The sequence below is a fragment of the Ambystoma mexicanum genome, chromosome 6p, assembly GCF_040938575.1.
Source record: "Ambystoma mexicanum isolate Mex_15411 chromosome 6p, UKY_AmexF1_1, whole genome shotgun sequence".
NCBI classification, from domain to species: domain Eukaryota; kingdom Metazoa; phylum Chordata; class Amphibia; order Caudata; family Ambystomatidae; genus Ambystoma; species Ambystoma mexicanum.
This window is the reverse complement of record NC_090935.1, coordinates 1082696538-1082715374: the sequence shown is the minus strand read 5'-3', so window position 1 is coordinate 1082715374 and position 18837 is coordinate 1082696538. Positions and strand designations below refer to the sequence as shown.

The 18837-nt window shown below is 45.5% G+C and overlaps 1 protein-coding gene across 1 annotated transcript in view; it reads left to right on the top strand.

Moving 5' to 3' along the window:
- The window catches only part of LRRC2 (leucine rich repeat containing 2), a 1026596-nt gene that overhangs the window by 612701 nt on the left and 395058 nt on the right, over positions 1-18837 (top strand). The gene's annotated exons all lie outside the window — the stretch shown is intronic.

The window sequence follows — 18837 nt, the reverse complement described above, 5'->3', positions numbered from 1 at the left end:
TGTCTGAGGCATTGTAGCTGTGCCAAGCCTGCCTTGAGGAAGATGAATGTGCCATTTGAGCACACTGTGTTGTTGCTAAACAATACTGCAGGATACCCAAGGGAAGTGGTGCAGGGTCTGGAGTTGTTGGTGGTCATGATTAGGATGGATGTGGCACTAAATAGTAGGAATAGGTATCTGAGGGTGGGTATGTCAGGGTAGCTTGGTTTTGGGGCTTTAAGGTGTAAGTGCCTGGGCAGGGCAGCATGGGAAGGGATCAGAATAGATAATGGAACCTGAGTGCACAGTAAATATGATGTGAGCAACAGGAGGTTACCAGTCTAGGCGTTGGCAGTGGAGAAGTCCAAACGTACAGGTGAGCAGATTCCATCTAGTCAGTAGTCTGGGGAACACTTTGCAGGCGAATGGGCTGCTTTAATATTGGGTGAGGGGCGAGAAGTAACTATTAACACTGTTAAGCTGAGTTAACGATTAAGCAGTAGGCCATTGCGCATACATACATGCAAATGGGCTGCTTTAATATTGGGTGAGGGGCGAGAAGTAACTATTAACACTGTTAAGCTGAGTTAACGATTAAGCAGTAGGCCATTGCGCATACATACATGCAAATGGGCTGCTTTAAAGTATCAGCAATAGGCTGTAAAACATATTTGCAAATAGTTGGGCTGGCTCAGCAATTAATCAGTGTGCAAGGAGACATTTTCACAAACCGATAGGCTAGTTTGATGTTTAAGCAAATAGGCCAGAACGCATTTCTGCAAATGGATAGGCAGGATCAAAATAGTTTGCATGAAGCTCAAAAAAGCAATTTGTCATAACAATTTGTCTAGATCAGCAAGTAATCAATAGGCTAGGAAGCATTTTCACAAACAATTGGGCTAGTACGGGATTTGCACAGTAGAATGACGATCATATTTGCAGATAGTTAGGTAATGAGGTTGGGCAGCGTATATTGGGTGTTAGCTAGTACAGGGGGTATAAGGAAGAAGATATGCACTGTGCTTAGCGGTAAACAATTTCAGAATAATAACGTTGTAGTGGTTGACACTGGATGAATTTATGCCAGACGGGGGTAGAATGCGGCATTAATTGCAATCACTAAACAGGTTGTATTGAGCATTACAGGTTTGCAAGAAGTGTTCTGGACCAAATTGCCTCAGTGCTAGTGAGTGGGGTCACGAGTATTTGTCAGCATGGATTTGACTAGTGCCTAGAGAAGTCGGGCAGTGTTACTAAATGCAGGCTTTCCTTAAAGCTGCTCTGGGATACCCCTTGCTCTTCGGTCCCTTGTCCCATCATATTCATTGCTCTAAAGTAGCCTCTGTTGTTGAGAAAATCCAACACATTTCTTATGTTTTTTTGACGGATGGTTTCCAACATTTTCTCAGAATCCCTTTGCATTCTCAGGTCTCTCGATCACGAAGAGATTGTTTAACTATTTCAAATCTATCAATCCTGTCTATCATATTACTAGACACAAAACACTAATCCAGACAGGATCTCAACAGGCCTCTTCCCCGTGTACAGACGCCTGGCCTATCACCTTCAGTTTGAGCATTAAGCATGAATAGCTCTCTAGCAGATGTTTGTGCAACCCAATTTGCCATTCTTTCTGGGGCAAACCATCACCATTCAGCAGACAGCTGTGCAGGTCCCTGCATATAGTAATGCAGGGATCTTCCCATTCAATCATAACTTTGTCTATGGTCTTCATTATCAACTTGATGAACTTCACCTTCCAGCACACGTTAACCCTCCAATATACATTTATGAACAGGTATTTCATTAGCCCTGGAGGGGTTCCCCTACTGAACTTCATCACTTGCACATAAGGGCTCAAGTTTTCATGGCTAATCACTGTAAGCCCAGCATCCACCTTTAGTAATGTTATCAGTCCACAAAAGGGCCTATCTACTATACCTTTACATGCCGGATTCAAATGAGATTCATAACCTTCACAGGAGGGAGTTTACCTCAGGCAAGTCTCTTGGAAGCATAGGATGTCATACTGCCCCAGTGTGCATGCATTTTCACAAAATAGTGATTTGAATCCTCTCGTTTTCCAGGATCCTAAAAGAAGTCATGGATCCTTTCTGGTTCTGCCAGTCTATTTCGGTTTATAATTGCCCAGTGCTCCAGCTAGCCAATCCCAATGTGTTGACTCTGAACCTTGTTTGCTCACTTAGAGATTATCATTGCACTTTTACACTGCTTTTTTGTTCTCAACAGTACATTTTAGGGGAAATAAATCTTTTTGAAAGAAATGCACTTGTTTTTTCTTTGCAATTTGGTCCTCATCACACTTCCTTTTCTTATTCATAGGATATTTTTGTTACTACCTACTTTGATCCTTTCCTGGTGATCACTCAGTTCATAACCCAATGGTAAACATTTATCACTCTGGGCTAGCAGGTTTTCCTTGATTATTGACGAGTCCAAATGGACAATCACCCAGTCCATTTTCCTCTCTACCATGAATTCAACGACACTGATATCTTCGGTGGTTATGTGTCTAAACGCCAGAATGTATTGCTTCATAATGTTCCGGCGATTCAGAATAGGGGCATTGGGGCCTGAGATAATTTGCCCCAGGTAGACTTTTATATCTTTCTTTAGGACTGCCTGGTCAGAGCCAGCCTGATTTCTAACTCTCTGCTGGATTTCTGGTGCCATTTCAAGCTGGGCTCATTAGCCGTTTCCACATTAGTTTGATCTCCCTCGCAGTTTCCCCAGTGCTGATCTTTTTTTTTCTTCTTTTTTTAAACAGTTAATTACTTTGTGTGGCAGTAGGTTGCTTTAGGTTTGCCATAGGTTTACTGATTAGGCGTCCTTGCTGGTAAGGGCTGATTTGACTGACTTGTCTTTCTGTTTCCGCCCTGTCAGATCTGCTTACATTATTCCACCCCTCATCTTCTTGCTCTCAATCCATTATTTCTAATCGGTCACTCAGACATGTTTTTGTAGTGGATTCATTGCTCCACTCCCTACCCTTGTTTTTTGATTCAATGGAGACTGGCACTGCCTCTATCAGTTGAGAAGCTTCTCGTGACAGTATCTGCTCCTTTCTCTGGCGTTTGGATGATTGTTTCATATCAAAGGGTGGAGGAGTCCTTACATTTTTTTAGAAAGGCTTTTGAGCCATTAGATTTCATTTTTCGTGTTGTTGCCATATTTTTAGTTTTCTTCTCCAATTCCCCTTCAGCTTTCTGAGATTAACTGAGCATCACCTAGTCCTCCTGGATGGGGCCTGGTTTTAATATAGAGAATATGTTTGTCTCCTTTGCAGAGCCTTGGATTGGCGGCTTTGAAACAGCTAGCGCCTCCACCACCTTTACTCCTTCTGAGCAGCTAGCTTGCGAATTGGAGTTCTGATTGGGGGGCTTCATCCTGTGTTTATTGACATTCTCTACCTGGGCTCGTTTCCTTTGTGACCTCATCCACTTACAGACCTCTAGAATAGCATCCATAAGGAGCACCTTATCAATGGACTCTCTGCCATGGCACATAGCGGTACACCCCGTTTCGGCGCCGCCGGTTCGGCGCGGGCCGATTCGCCACGGCCAGTTCGGCGCGGCCAGTTCGGCACTGGGATGTTTTGGCGCAGGGAGGTTTTGGCGCGCCAGCGCCGAACCGGCCGCGCCAAATCGTCCCGCGCTGAATCGGCCGCGCCAAAACGTCCTGCTCCGTAAGCCAGGGCCTGTTTATAGCAGCAGCATTGGGAGTGCATCACATGCTGGAACACTGGCATAGGAAAGCTTTCAGCGCCGCCCTTAACGGGGAATTGGAAGCTGTGCCTTTTTTATATTTAACCCTGATTAGAGGAGATGAGAGTGGACAGCGCCCAGCAGGACAAAGTGATGCAGTGCCCCAGCTTGGGCACGACGTGACCGACCTTCGAGTGCCTGTCCAATAAAGCAGGAGGTTAATGGTCTGGCAAACATTGGTCAGGCAGGCGAGGCGCACCGCAATGTACCCACCCGTGGCAGGAGGTACGTCACCAAGCCACAAAGGCATCACGAAGGCCAGAAAACGTGTTCCATTAACTATGATATATGAGCATGAGAAATAAACATAATAAGACTGATACTTGCCAAGATATGTGCATGTGAATGTATTCTATAACTGGGAGCGGCAATGCGCATGTTAGCTTTTGGGGGGCATATCTTGCCTTGGGGTGTTGTGATATGATGTGTATGTGTATGTGAGTTGCTATGCTTGGTTTCATGTACACCTGATAACCTGAGGAAACCTGATCTACTTAAATCCGTTATCGGCAGTGGTAAGGATTACTAACAATTTCAAGTAATGCATTCACCTGCGACATTGGGTGCTTGTTTGGCAAATGAAGCGGGGTTTCGTGTAGTAACAGATCTCTGGGGGTTGCCATGCGACACACGGATTAATAGACATTCTCGCTCAAAATCCCAAAGGCTTAGTTTAAGAATTACACTTTATACTAGCAATTTGGGATGGAGTGGCCACTGGTTCTGTGTCTTTCTACTGCTGTTTATGCGCCACAGACACCCCTGCTTTTTTCTGGCACTTTCCTCTTTTTCCACCAATTTGCGTGCCACCTTTTCGCTGCACATTCTGTGCTCCCTCAACCCTCCCTCCATCAACCCTCTAAGCCACTTTTGATTTTTGGGAGGCACCCACAAATCCCCCTGTATGTGCTGCCTCACTCTGGCTCTTGCACTGTCATATGGGGGTGGAGTTCCCGCCTCGCTTCGCCTGGTGTGCTACACGGCACACGTGCAGGGCAGTGTATGCTCTGCAGTGTTTCTAGTGTGCACATGTGCAAGGTTTCTGGGGCAATCTCCACTTAGGAACATGTTCTAAAATGGCACCCACTCCTTTTCGCAAGTTCAAATGGATCTGGAGAGAATACTTTCTCATTTCTATATGTGTCTTCCCCACTCTCAGCCTTGCAGCATACGGGTCTCCTAACCCTTGGAGGGCCAGTCAATGCTCACCTGCTGCAGCAAAAACAGGGACTGCCCGGAGGATTGATGTGTACAGGATCCACAGAACAGCCCAGCACACAATGAAGAGTGACAGCAGTAGACACCCCAAACAGCAAGGTGGCAGGGAAAGGAGGCCTGCAGGCAGAGCAGATACAGGTCGGGGGAATCAATTGGAAACGTACATGTCAAGCAGTACTCTCATTGGGATAGGGTGAGTGCCTCGAGGACAGAGGGCCTTTGCCAGTGGCCAGGGCGCCAGCATGGTCCATGTGATGTTGTGATATACTTGTGCTTGAGGTTGCCGTCAGAACTGGGCCGTTTCGTTTTTCGTTTTGCAGCATTGCTGCGCTGTCCTCATTTTCAACCGCAAAGTAGCATTTTAGCGCTATGCAAAACACCGACACAAAACACTGACACAAATCAGCAGACATGTGTACCTGAGATTTACGACAATGCCGTCCATTTAAAGGAAATTCGATGCATTTAGTACATGTTAATGAAAACAGCTCAGAACAGCACAGAAGGGGACTGCAGCACTGCGCCAAGGCACCTGAGCGACACTGGAAGCACCCAGGCCACACCCCAACACAAGCACCCTGCAGCATCCCAAGACTTCAGTTCTAGGCTCTCTGCTCTCCAGAGCGAAGACCCATGCCAGCCTGCACGTCTGAAAGCCCAGGGGCTGCAATGCCAGTATGTTGTTGAAAGCGCTTAGTTCGGCGCGGGTTCTGTGCGGCCAGTTCGGCGCGGCTGCGTCTCTCTCCGCGTCGGCGAAAATCCAGGGGGTCTCGGTCTGGGAGGGAGTGGTTCCCGCCATTCCTCTGCCTCGTCGAGGCATTCTAGGAAGCACCGTCACCAGTCGCCTTCCCCGACGGTTGACTTGTCCCAACAAGTCTTCGTCGTCGGCCGAATGGGATGTATTCCGCCAGCAGATGTTAGCGATTTTTCAGTCGCAAGGCACAGTTCCATCCGCGCCTTCGAAAGAAGCCAGCAAGGAATGGGCACTGTCCACCACTCGCACACCTTTCGGCTCGGGAGGTCGGCGCGATCATCGGGAGCCATCGAAGTCCTGCTCGGACAAGGGAGATCGCCATAGCCGTGCCAGATCCAGGTCTCGGTCCTCGACGCCATCGAGACTTTTGGAACTTGTGAAGCCTTCGAAGAAGGCGTCAATGCCATTGGCGCCGTGTCCATCGAGGGGCTCTCTCGAGGCTCCGGCCTTGATGAAGTTATCGATGCCATTGACGCTGTGGCCGTTGAGGGACACTCTCAGGTCTCTGCCCTCAAAGAAGTCATCAATGCCGTTGGTGCTCTGGTCGACATCAACGCTGATTCACTCGGCTCTCTAAATGCTGTTTGTGGAGTATTTGCCAGAGGTGCCACTGAGGGCTGTGGTACCTCTGAGTAAGTCTGTGAGGCCTGTTTTTGAGCCCTATTCTGTTCCTCCCCTCCTAGATTGGAGTTTTTTCCAACCTTTACAGGATATTTCAGAGGTTGAGGAACTGTCTGATGAGAAGATGGTTGTACCTCCTGATGTCCTTGATGACCTTTTGTCTGGGCATAGTCAGATGGAGGAACTCCGTCAGTCATTGCATGACGCTAGTGGCCTTGACACCTCTCCGGAGGTGAAGTTTTGCCAGCCTGAGCCTGGGGCGCATGCGGATTCCTCCTATCGGCGTGTCATGTCAAGGGTGACAGAATACTTGGAGTGGTCTGCTTCACCTGTTGATTTTACTCAGGATGATTTAACGGACATCCTGGATCAAGGTCCGCCCACTGACCTGGTGTTGCCGTTTCACATGGCTTTGCAAAAGAGGGTGGCTGTGGCTTGGACTGCTCCAGAGAGTCTGCCGGCAGTTAATAAGTCACTTACGAAGAAATACCGCCCATCCAGTAGTGACCCCTGCTACTTATCGACACACCCTACTCCGGAGAGTTGGGTGGTGCAGGTGCCTACAGCCTCCTCGAAGCAGGCTGCATACCCTACCATCCCTCCTGATAGGGACGATAAGCGCATTGATGGTTGGGCGAAGAAGGTATTTTCGGCTGGTTGTATGGCATTGAAGTCGGCCAACTCCACTTGTGCCTTAGCGAGATTTACACACACTCTGTGGAACTGTGCGTCTTTGGCGGCTGAGCATATTCCCGAAGGGGATGAAAGGGATGGTTTCCTAGCCCTCGTGCAAGATGGCAAGGATGTCATGTGCGAATCCGTTCAGTCGGGGTTGGACACGGCAGACTGTGTCAGCCGGTCCATGGCTGCGAGCACCGTGATACATAGGTTTGCATGGTTGCGGAAGTCGGGGTTTGCTCCTGATGTGCAATCCTGTCTTCTGAACATGCCCTTTGATGGTGTTCATCTGTTTGGCAGCAAGGCTGACGAGAGCCTTGAGAGGTTGTAGACCTCCAAAGCTGCATCGAAGTCTTTGAGCACTGCTGTACGTCAACTTCCACCTTTTTGTCCTAGGGGACAGCAATTGAGGGGCGGTTCCTTTCGGTACTACTCTTCCTTTGGTAGATCGAGAGGAGCTGCCAGTCAAAGGGGCCACCGTAGGAGTACCTGGGGTGGAAAGCAAGGTACTCGGGTGCCAAAGCCGCTCAGGCAGTTGCCTCTTTGTCCTCAGGCACTGCCGCAGCCACGTCCGCTCAGTCATGAGGCCATGTCCCATGGTTCACCAGTTGGGGCAGACTTGTGCAGCATCTTGGAGAATGGCGGGCCATTACTTCAGATCTGTGGGTTCTGAAGATCATAGCCCACGGCCACTGTCTTCCCTTCCGGCAGAGGCCTCACGACAATCCACTGGGCAAGCTCTCTTTGAAGCGTCCGGATCCGCTCCTTGCGCAGGAAATCCTATCCCTGCTGGAGAAAGGCGCCATAGAACTGGTGCCTGTAGCAAAGAGGAACAAGGGATGGTACACCCCTTATTTTTTATCCCAAAAAAAAGACGGGGGTTGAGACCCATCATGGACTTGTGTTGGTTGAACAAGCTCCTCAGGAAGAACAAGTTCAAGATGGTAACTCTTTCTCAAGTCCTCCAGGCCCTTCAACTTCAGGATTGGTTGATGTCTCTGGACCTCAAGGATGCTTACTTTCATGTGCCGATTCATCCAAAGCGCAGGCGTACCTGAGGTTTCGGGTCCTGCCGTTCGGATTGACCTGCGACTCGAGAGTCTTCACCAAGCTGATGGTGGTGGTGGCAGCGTATCTCAGGTAAGGGGGGATTCACATCTACCCCTACCTGGGCGATTGGTTCATCACGGCACGCTCTCCTGAGCAAGCCCTGGATCATCTGTCCATCACCTGCCACTCCCTTCACAAGCTGGGCTTCTCCCTCAATTCAAAGAAGTGACATTTGACACCTACCCAGTGGCTCCAATACATCGGAGCAGTGCTCAACACATCCATGGGGCAGTATTCACCTCCCCAGGTGTTCTGATTATGATGGACAATACAGTGGCGATGCACTACCTCAACAAAAAAGGGGGGCAGGGTCACTCCCGTTCTACAGGGAGGCGATGCAGCTCTGGTTCTGGGACATCCAGCAGGAAATTTTGATCTCTGCAGTTCATCTGGCTGGAGACGAAAATGCGTCGGCGGACGCTCTGAGCAAGCAGAGCATGGTCTCTCACGAGTGGGAGCTGGCTCAGGAAGTTCTTTTGGAGATCTTCGCCCTTTGGGGAACCCCACAAGTGGATCTCTTCGCCACCAGTGTCAACCGGAAGTGCGAGAGATTCTGCTCGCGGGAATTTGCTCGAAGAGGAGCCTTAGGGGACGCGTTCGTAGTGGAGTGGTCCTTCCCGCTGCTGTACGCGTTTCCTCCAGTCCCTGTCATTCCACAAGTGTTGCGGAAGTTACGGAGGTTCTGTTCCCGAATGATACTCAATACTCCAGCATGAGCCAGGAGAGGGTGGTACCCGGACCTTCTAGACATGTCCATCTGCCCTCCACGCCGTCTTCCCTACCGAGACAATCTGCTCTCACGGGTCGGGTTCTCCATCCAGAGGTCAAGTCTCTCAGCCTTCATGCTTGGTATCTGAAAGGTTGAGGTATAAGGATTGGGACCTTCCCGAAGATGTGATGAAGGTGTTGCTTTCGGCCAGAAGGCCCACAACGAAATCCCTGTATCATTGCCCTTGGTGAAAGTTCTGTGACTAGTGCAGGGTACAGAATGTGGATCCATTCCAATGTTCCATTCCTTTGGTTTTGTCTTTTTTGCTTTCTTTAGCCCACAAGGGCCTGCAAGTGGGTAGCATTAAGGGTTACCTGGTGGCGCTGTCCATATTTAAGCGCTCATCTGAGGAATGTTCTTATTTTAAGATCCCTTTGATTTCTCAGTTTCTAAAACTAATGTGTTTCCACTGTTGCCTTTCCAGGTGCCAGGATGGGATTTGAATTTGGTTTTAAAGTTCCTAATGGGAGCTCCGTTTGATCCCTTACATTCTTGTCTGTTGCGACTGTTGTCCATTAAAACTGTGTTTTTAGTTATTGTTACTTCCGCACGCAGAGTGAGTGAGTTGCAGGCACTTTCCGCCAAGCCACCCTTTACTGTTTTTCATAAGGACAGGGTTGTCCTGCGGGTGCGGCCTTCTTTTCTTCCGAAGGTTGTGTCGGAATTCCATTTGAGCCAGAAGGTGATTCTTCTGGCATTTTATCCTCCTCCACATCCTGGTAAGGAAGAGGAGAGGCTCCATAGGTTGGATCCTGGAAGAGCTTTAAGTTTCTGTCTTTCACAGATGTCCCGGGTCAGAGTGGACGATCAGCTCTTTGTTGGTTATGTTGGAAGGCACTTGGGCCAGGCTGTTTCCAAACAAACCTTGTCTGGATGGATCATTTTGGTTTACGGGCTCACTCTACTAGGGGTGTGGCTGCCTCCACTGCTCTACAGAAAGGCGTTCCTATTCGCAATATTTGCGAAGCAGCCACATGGGCCTCTGTCCATACTTTTGTGAGACACTATTCCTTGGACTCCATCCAAGGGCAGGATTTGGCTTTTGGTATGGCAGTCCTCTATTCAGCCATTTGATTGGGCATTCTAAAATTGTAAATTCTTTTCCCACCTCCATAAATTGGTACTGCTTTGGGAGTCTGTCATAGATGTGGAATACTTCGGAGGACACAATCCTCTTGAAGACAAGTTACTTACCATATCTGGTAACGTTCCTTCGATGGGATGTTCCTCTGACGTATTCCACATCACCCTCCCAGCCTGCCCCTCTACTGAATTTCCTATGCCATTGCAGCTTACGTTTCCGCAAGTCTTTCTGCAGTCATACTGGCAGGAGATTGGTGCCACACGTTCTGGGAAAAAACTATAACTGAGGCTACTGGCGTTGTGCGTCCTATATATAACATCCGGTGACATCGACCCTCGACGGAGGCCCTTGAGGGACAAAGCATCGATGCCATCGATGCAGGATGCCCTCTGCCGAAAATTTTCCGAAGCAGTACAGCTGTGGACATTACATGTCATATATGTGGAATATGTCGGAGGAACATCCCATCAAAAGAACGTTACCAGATATGGTAAGTAACTTGTTCATCTCTTTTGTAATCCACAGCACTTCAAAAAGAACAGTTATGTTATGTTATGTTATGCTATATTATGTTATGTTATGATGATTTATACCGCACACCACTACCATTTGAATGCTCTCCAGGCACACGCATGGCTCTGTAAGAAAATGGGTGGGTTTGGTTAGTGAGGGATAGGATAGAGGTTGTGCTCATCTGTTGCTGCTTGCAGAGCTCGGAGAAACTGGCGGCTGTGCGTGTTGGCTTTCTGAGTCTGCTTTGTTTCGGTGCACAGAGTTTATTGTGTCTAGGGGGGACGGCAACATCCAGTGTCTGGGTAGATTGTTTGCAGCAGTTTGTTCTTGTTGTGGATGTGTGACTTGTGTGTTTTTGTGTAGTAAGGCTAGCCGATATTTGCCTGTGCGGTACATGGAAGGTATGTGGGAGAGGAGCGAGGAGAAGCTGTGGTTAGTGGTGCCTAAATTCAATACAGTGACTATACTCAAAATGCAGCCACATTCAGGACAGTGTCTATACTCCAAATGCATCTAAAATCAATACATGTAGTGCTTTTGGATGTAAGTAATTAATTAACAATTGCAGTTATTCCTTCACAAAATGAAAAAGAACAGTGATATTGACCCTACTCGTTCCACCGCCTGCCTGAAACAATTTGGAGATTTTCTGAAATCATCTAAAGGGTGCTTTGTTACCTAATCTTTTTGATATATAAAGAGTCAAATCTTACCAACAAACAAGCCGATTCAATGGATTCAAATAAAATTTTAATCCATTTCATGGACTGTCATTCTGTCAAATATATGCCATCATGACACTGTAAAACGTTTTGAAGCTGCCTGTACCCAATACTGTATATGACAACATGCCACTCTAAAAGCATAGATCCATCCTTGCTGTACCCAATGTAGGCCCGCATTGGCACTGCAAAACATGTTCATGATTGTTGTGCCCAGTATATAATTCCTCAATGTGGAATGTCAACCCCGAAAATAGTTTTTTCATGTGATACAAAATGAATGTCACATAGAAAAAAATCTAAAAAAAAATTCTTACAATTTCAAGTTGAATTACTATTTTCACCAACAAATTACATCACATATAAACGTATGTAGCCAACAGTGATGTGCTATGCAAGAACACACAACTCAACATACATATATTGGTTATTTTCAAACAAGAACTGTAGATCTCTGGGAAAGTCATCCAAAAAACATTACAAGTTGATTGATTTCTTGTGCATATCTTGATGAGAACACATGCATACATGTTACAATCCTATTCTGCTATGGGATTTTCACCGGGGGCAAGGCTATTATGGGTGTTATCATAACATCGGAGTAGAAAAAAGAGAAAAGTGTTAAAAGCAAGTGTATAGCCTGCAAGGAAGACAGATTGCTATACGGTGGGAAAATTGAAGGATCCCTACCTTTTGGAGAAATTCCCAAATTGACATTCATGCATAAATTCAATATTCTTCCATTTTGGAACCTGGTCTTCAGTCCAAGTAGGCGGAGCTGTGGAAGAAGGGAAAAAGGGGTATTTAATCCCTTTTACTGCTGATAAGGAAATTGGAGGTGAAATTGGCTCTCATAAAGTGTAGAAAAATAAATGTGGAGAGAAACAGCTGTCTCCCTTAGTGAGATATTTTATGTAACGGCCCCAGAATGGAAGAACAGTGTTCCTCGAAACAAAAAGAAAAGGCGAGGCTAGTAATGCTGATAGCAAGCCTAGAAGCAAAGTAGTCCTTTTTTTAGTTCTGAAATTATAATGATTGAAGGAAGCTGTATTAGTTGAGCAGATCCTTCCTTGCCAAGGTAGCGGCCATGTTGCATTGAGGTTCTGCATGAATGGATCACCCCGTGGGTGCAAGGAGCTATTTTCTACACTACAAGTGGAATGATAGACTGTAGCATAGAACTGAATAAAAAACAAACAATGCCCATGGTGAAACGAGATAGCTAAGTGAAAGAACAATTTCCCACTAATGGGAAATCAGTCTAACATTTGTTGAGCAGATTGTTTCTTGCCAGGGCAGCAGGCATGTTGGAATGGGGTTACGTGTGTGATGATGACCCTATGGGTGCGGTGCATGTGGAGGAATCTATTGCTCTGCTGCAAGATGAATGAAAAGATTGGAGCATGGGATTAACGCACCATAGGAGGGTCCCTTTTATGTATAACACTACTAAACATATATTGCAGAATATATTGTGTTGCATGGTTCAGACATAAAAACAAAATCCACTAATGTACACAAGTAAAATTATAGCCCGGGCTAAATTGTGATAACTAAGTAACATGACAATGGCAAATCAATACATTGAAACCCATACAAATCATACAGAACATTGCATGTAAAACTGACATCTCCTAACAAAACCCACATTCGTCAATACACCCAGAGAATTATAATGCTGCATATATTTCATTCAGTCCTGAAATATGGCGTTTGGTCTTGAAAATGAGCCACTGTTCCAGGGTGAAGAGTCGTTTATCAGCATGTGGGTCCATGGCCATTGTAGTTAAATTTGTCCAACTGATCTCACACTTTGTGTCTGCTAAACAAAAAGTGCTGAACCTGAGGCACATTGATGTTCTTTGTGCAAATAAAACAACAATGTCTGTGACCGAGTTTTTGCATTCCTCATTGTCACGCTAATATACAGTTTGTTACATGGGTATTTGATTAGATACAAATTCCTTGTCGCACTGCAATTTATAAAATTCTTTTGAACCCACGGTTTTCCTAGTCCTAGATCAGTATTAGTGCTAGTTACAAAGTATCACACGACCACCGCATGGATGAAATTCAACATCTCGTGGTAACCCCCAGTAGTTGAGGAGTGTTTTGGGTGTACTGGTTGACCCTTACGGTTTTACTTTTTTTGAAAGCAAATAAAGGTTTGTGAAATTTAGATAGACCATTTTTTAGCAAATGTCAATGTTTTCAGTTTATATAATGAATAGAACAAAGTGTTCATACAAACTATGTAATCCGTTTTAGAATGCTTTGCTTTTTTTCCCAGCAGGCGTGCACTATTATTGATGGACACACGTTTCAGTGACTGGCTTATTTCTTTGTCTGGGTACCTTTTTAAAGAGAGTTTCATTGAGAGCATTGCAGCTTCTCTTTTGAAATCCTCTCTGCTCTGCTGGCACTCTTTCAATAAATACCAAAATGTATATGCCAGCATGCCACTGAAAAATGCATTGTCGTGCTGCCTGATGCCTGTATTGTCACTGTGAACACCTTTATACTTGTTGAGCCCAATATATACTAGCACATCACTGTAAAACATTTACATGATGCCTGCACTGAATATGTGCCAGAAAGCCACTGTAAAACACTTTTCCATGCTGGGTGTGCCCAGTATATGCCAGATCCATGCTGGCTGTGCCTGAAATATGCCAGCATGACAGTGTAACACACATTGTCAGGCTGACGGTGCCAAAACATGCCAGCATAACATGGTCAGAGCACAATTTCATTCTGGATGTGCACAATATAACATAAAATTAAAACATGATATAACTAGTGTAATTACAGAGTCTAATTACAGACAGCACATTCACCCCTGAAGGGGGCCTGGGTGCTCATACCAGATCTTGATACTCAACTCAAAGGCACTCATTTTATCCATGTCAGAAGGTTGAAGTGCTGGGATTGCCATCCGTGACCATGCAGTAAAATGCACACATGCCAGTATTGCCACTGTGCCCAATATATGCAGGCATACGACTGCAAAAACAGTTTCATGCTGGCTATTCCCAATCTAAGACAACATTGCATCCTAAAGCTGTTTTCATGCTGCCTTTAGCAAATGTATCCCACCATGCCACTTTGTGAACACATTCTAATGCTGGTTGTCTAATTTATGCCAGCAGGCCACTGTAGAAAACATATTTGATTCTCTCAGTAACCACCCTCACCCTGTGATCTTACCTCAGAAAAGACTATGAGAGCACCGATGGGCAACCCTGCCTCCACCACCAAAAATACACATATACACTGTCACAGGATAACTGTGGGGAAGCCCAACATATACCAACACGTTAGGATCTTGGTCTTACAAGGGTTTACATTGTTCTCATGGGAGTAATTCTCAAGTATGTTTAAGCATATGCAAAACAATTCTCTTACAAGTGCCTCTGGGAAGCACTTGTCCAAGACTTTGGCCAATATACATGAATAAGCCCTGATCTTTATCTTCGGGTTGCAGTTTTCCAACGTTTCCTGAACCCCCTTGTCAGAGGACTGTCAATGGGCTACCCAGACTGGTTCTGGGTCAATACCCGGAAGGGACACGTGGGCCAACAGGTTTCGCCAGGGCTTCAAAGGAAGGAGCAAAGAGACCATTAACCCACACACAACACACAATGTCGACAGGCAAGGGTAGGATGGGCCTTCCACTCCATCAGGGGAACGCAAGACCAAATCCCATGAATGTTGGCAAAATCTATAGAGCCAGAGGTTATTTAAGATCCTGCCTCGTGGCGCATGGTCCAAGATGTTCCAGGAAGCCTGTCTGGAACCACCTCAGACCCAACCAAGAAGAAGAACAGAATAAGAACCAAAGAAAGAAGACACCAGAGAAGAAGAAAAGGGAAAGATTCCCTAGACAAAAGTGCACATTAATGGAGAAAAACACTTATAGTATGCAGTTAACAGATGAAAACACCACAGTCCTGAAGAGAAAATACCACATGCAGCAACAGGTTAAAAAAAGGTCTGCAGTGAACAGAGGGAAATACACCAGACACATGAAGACATTCAGTGGATGAAATGGAACGAAACAGCACACAGTAAAATGAACTGACGAAAAGAGGTGAACACACTCCAAATATATGAAGACGTTTAGCAGATGAAACGAAATGAAATAGCAAAGTGTTGAATGAACCGATGAACACACCAGAAACACAGAAATACATTTGGTGGATGAAAAGGAACAAACCACCGAACATTGGAATGAACAGACGGAAAGGTGACACCTGTACAATGCATCCATGCTGAACCGCAGCATTTAAAAAAAAAAAAGTTGGTAGTACTGAGGGAAACACACAACATTAAAAAAGAGGAAATTGGTGGAAAAACTCTTTTAAAAACAGTTACGGTTGACAAATGTGAATTCTACACATTTTGTTAATGTCAACTTTATAAATGCAATCATTCAGTTCAAATGTAATATTTTCCCATTAGTAAGTCCAACACACTACACCTTAAACCAGAACTTGCACTGCACCACAACATCACAGCACTCACTTTACGTATTGACTAGCTTAAGTCCATGTCCTAGTGTGAGTTTAGGTTTCATTTGTAGTGTGTATTGAAATGTGTTTGCATTATCGAAATATTTCATTTGGACTGAGTGTTTCTACCTGAATCGTAGCATTTCCAACATGTGTAGAATTCACTTTCTTAAACGTAGTAAGCTTAACACTTTTAAAACATGCGTTCATCTGTAACTTTTCTTCTCGGTCATGAAAGTTTACTGCATTTAACATGCAATTGATCTGGCCAAATCCAAACGTTAGTGCCAAATTTCGCATTCGTATTTGTATGACTAGAATGACTTCTGACAATTACCTCTTTTTTGTGCAGGGCTTGCCATAGAGATCTCAAAATTGTTCATTCAATTTTCATGATTTTTGCACAACTAGGCCTTAGGTTAAATGTTGGTTGTATGTTATGTTTAGTGTTAATGTTACTTTTATTGTATGGTAAGTTAGAATCCCTAATGGAAAAGCACGTTTTGGAGAACTTATAATTAGTGCCATGTAATGAGTCTTCATCAAATTTCCTGAAATAAAGACTCAACATTTTAAAAAGCTTGTGAGGCTTCAGCAAAGAAAGGCAAGATTATAGGGGCTCCAACAATATACGTTTTCCCATTCATTCTCCAGAGACAAAAGTTTGCTCTCACTTGCACCCCAAATTGTTTGATGTATTTGTGACAAACCTTTTCAATGATGTAGGTTCTGGTCCTGAAAGCATGTTTTCACACGTTTGGTGCAGTTCTGAAAAAAGGCCAACCTGGTTGGTGGCCAGGAGCACATCATTTCAGAGGTACTGCCAATGTGGCTTGCAGATTATTTTGAGGGGTCCTTACAGAACCCACTCTTCAAAAGCACCCACTGCTGCAAAAATGAAACAAAATGATATTCAGCCACAGCAGTCTACGTTTGACCATGAGGGTCCATGGGCCATAGATGGCCTGTGAAACTACCACTGCGCCAAGGGACCACTATTAGAGTCAATGTGATGATTGGCCATGGCCACAGAACACTTTGGGTAAAATGGTTTAAATGGTGGCATGGTTCATTTTCCATTAAATGAAACCTTCAAATTCAAAGAAAATGCTGTGTGGCTCAGGGGCTCTCAGGAGAGCGGCGTAGGCCATGGCTAGATCAATCAGGGTTCATGGGGAATGGCTGAGGGTCCTAAACAGGTGAAAGTAGGTATTGGGCATGGCCTCAGGCCATGTTAAGTGGGCGCATTGAATGGCACAGTGGTTCCTGGGGCAGGGCTGAAGACCCCGCCCTGGCCAAAGTGTGTTGCCCATACATCAGCCACTGCCATGCACTTCTCTAGATGCCACATATGGCAACACCAGTTACGTGCAAAAACAACATTTGTAACCAGACCTTAACAATAACAAGAGCAAAATAAAAAGAAGTCTTATAGTTTGTGTACATTTCATGTGATGAGCTAAATAAAACAACAACAATCCTCACAAAGACTGGATTTCGGGAGGAATCACCCTACAGAGAGACATCATGCGCACTGCATGGCGGTGGCTAAATTGTGTTTATTTTACATCTGGGGTGACACAGTTATGATTGGTCTGAAGCTCTAGTCCAAAGGGGTGCTACCGTATTGAGCTGATGTCTTGTGTTGTGTAGCCTGAACACTGCACACTACTGATAACCTAACCTCCAGCATTTACTGTACTAGTAAGCATCCCGAAAACTGGCAATGAGCAATTGTGAATGGTGGTGGCTTCAGACTCTGTTTATTTTGTGCCTGGGGATTGTCAGTAGATGATGATGAGGGATGAAACAGTGTTTTACCAACAAGATAAATAATATACAAGAAGAAAGTGGTTCTTTGGCATAGCTCAAGGGGGCTATAAGGTTAAACAGGGATGGCAACTTGCAATTGGAAATAGCAAGACAAAGGGGCTCATTTTGGCATTCCCTGTAATTCGGTGGTGGAGAGCTGTTACATTTAGAGTTTTGTGTAAACAAGTCGCTGCCGCCAAATTTTCCTCATTTGCACGCCAGAGTGCAAAACGGGACAGTAAAAAGGCAATGCCGTGCAAATGAAATAAATGCTGCCTGCCATGTTTGCACGGCAGACAGCGTTTACAATGGATTCCGATGGAGCCTGCATGCTTTTTGCTGGTGTAAAATGTAGGCGAACTCCATAGGAATCCACAGCATTTGCACCGGCATGAAACATGGAAATCCATGCTGGCAAAATGCTGCTGTGTTTGTATGGCAGAGTGGATGCGGGTGGCGGAATCGTGAATCATGATCCTCCTATCCACTCCGCAGTAGAAATCAATGAAAATGGGATATGCCACAAATAAAAGGCATAAAAACCTTACTGAAAGCTTTTACGCCTTTCATTTACATTACACCCTGCTCCAAAGTGAAATGGATGAATCCCAGTTTGCGTTATTTATTATTGGGCAGTGCTTAAAGTGGGCCGGGGCCTGCCGGGGCCGGGGCCCGGCAGTCTCCAAAAAGTGGGACATAGCCGGGGCCCTGCCGGGGCCCCCGTCCTACCGCAACATTGGCGGGATGCATTATCCCGTCGCGGCCGCAGCCGTTTTATAAACATAGAAATACGTTACATATTTCTATGTTTAGAAAAGATGGCTTGCATAGTACACAAACCATAGTAAGGTATGCACACAAATATATAACATTTATATATATTTGTGTGTATACCCTACGATTTGCGTACTTTTTAGGCCACGCCCCTCCCATAAGCCACGCCCCCAAACGAGGGCCCCCCCCTCGATTTCTTACCCCACTTAAAGCCCTGTTATTGGGTAATGCAGTAGGTCAGGCAGGACCTGATGTATTCCAGTGGTTGAGTATAAAAGATAGGGCGGGTTGGTTTTATGCTGGCTAGGGCTAATGGGAGTTGTATTCAGAAACATCAGGACAGCCAAAGGTTCGAGACCCCTCGTCCAGCAGCTTAAGGGTTCAAAGACATTCATGATGAACTAAAAGCCTTTGCCCTTATTTCACATTAAAAACACCCGCAGCATTAAATGATTGCTTTTGGAGATGACTGAGTTCCTGCTGGTAATCTCAGTGGAATTGCAATTG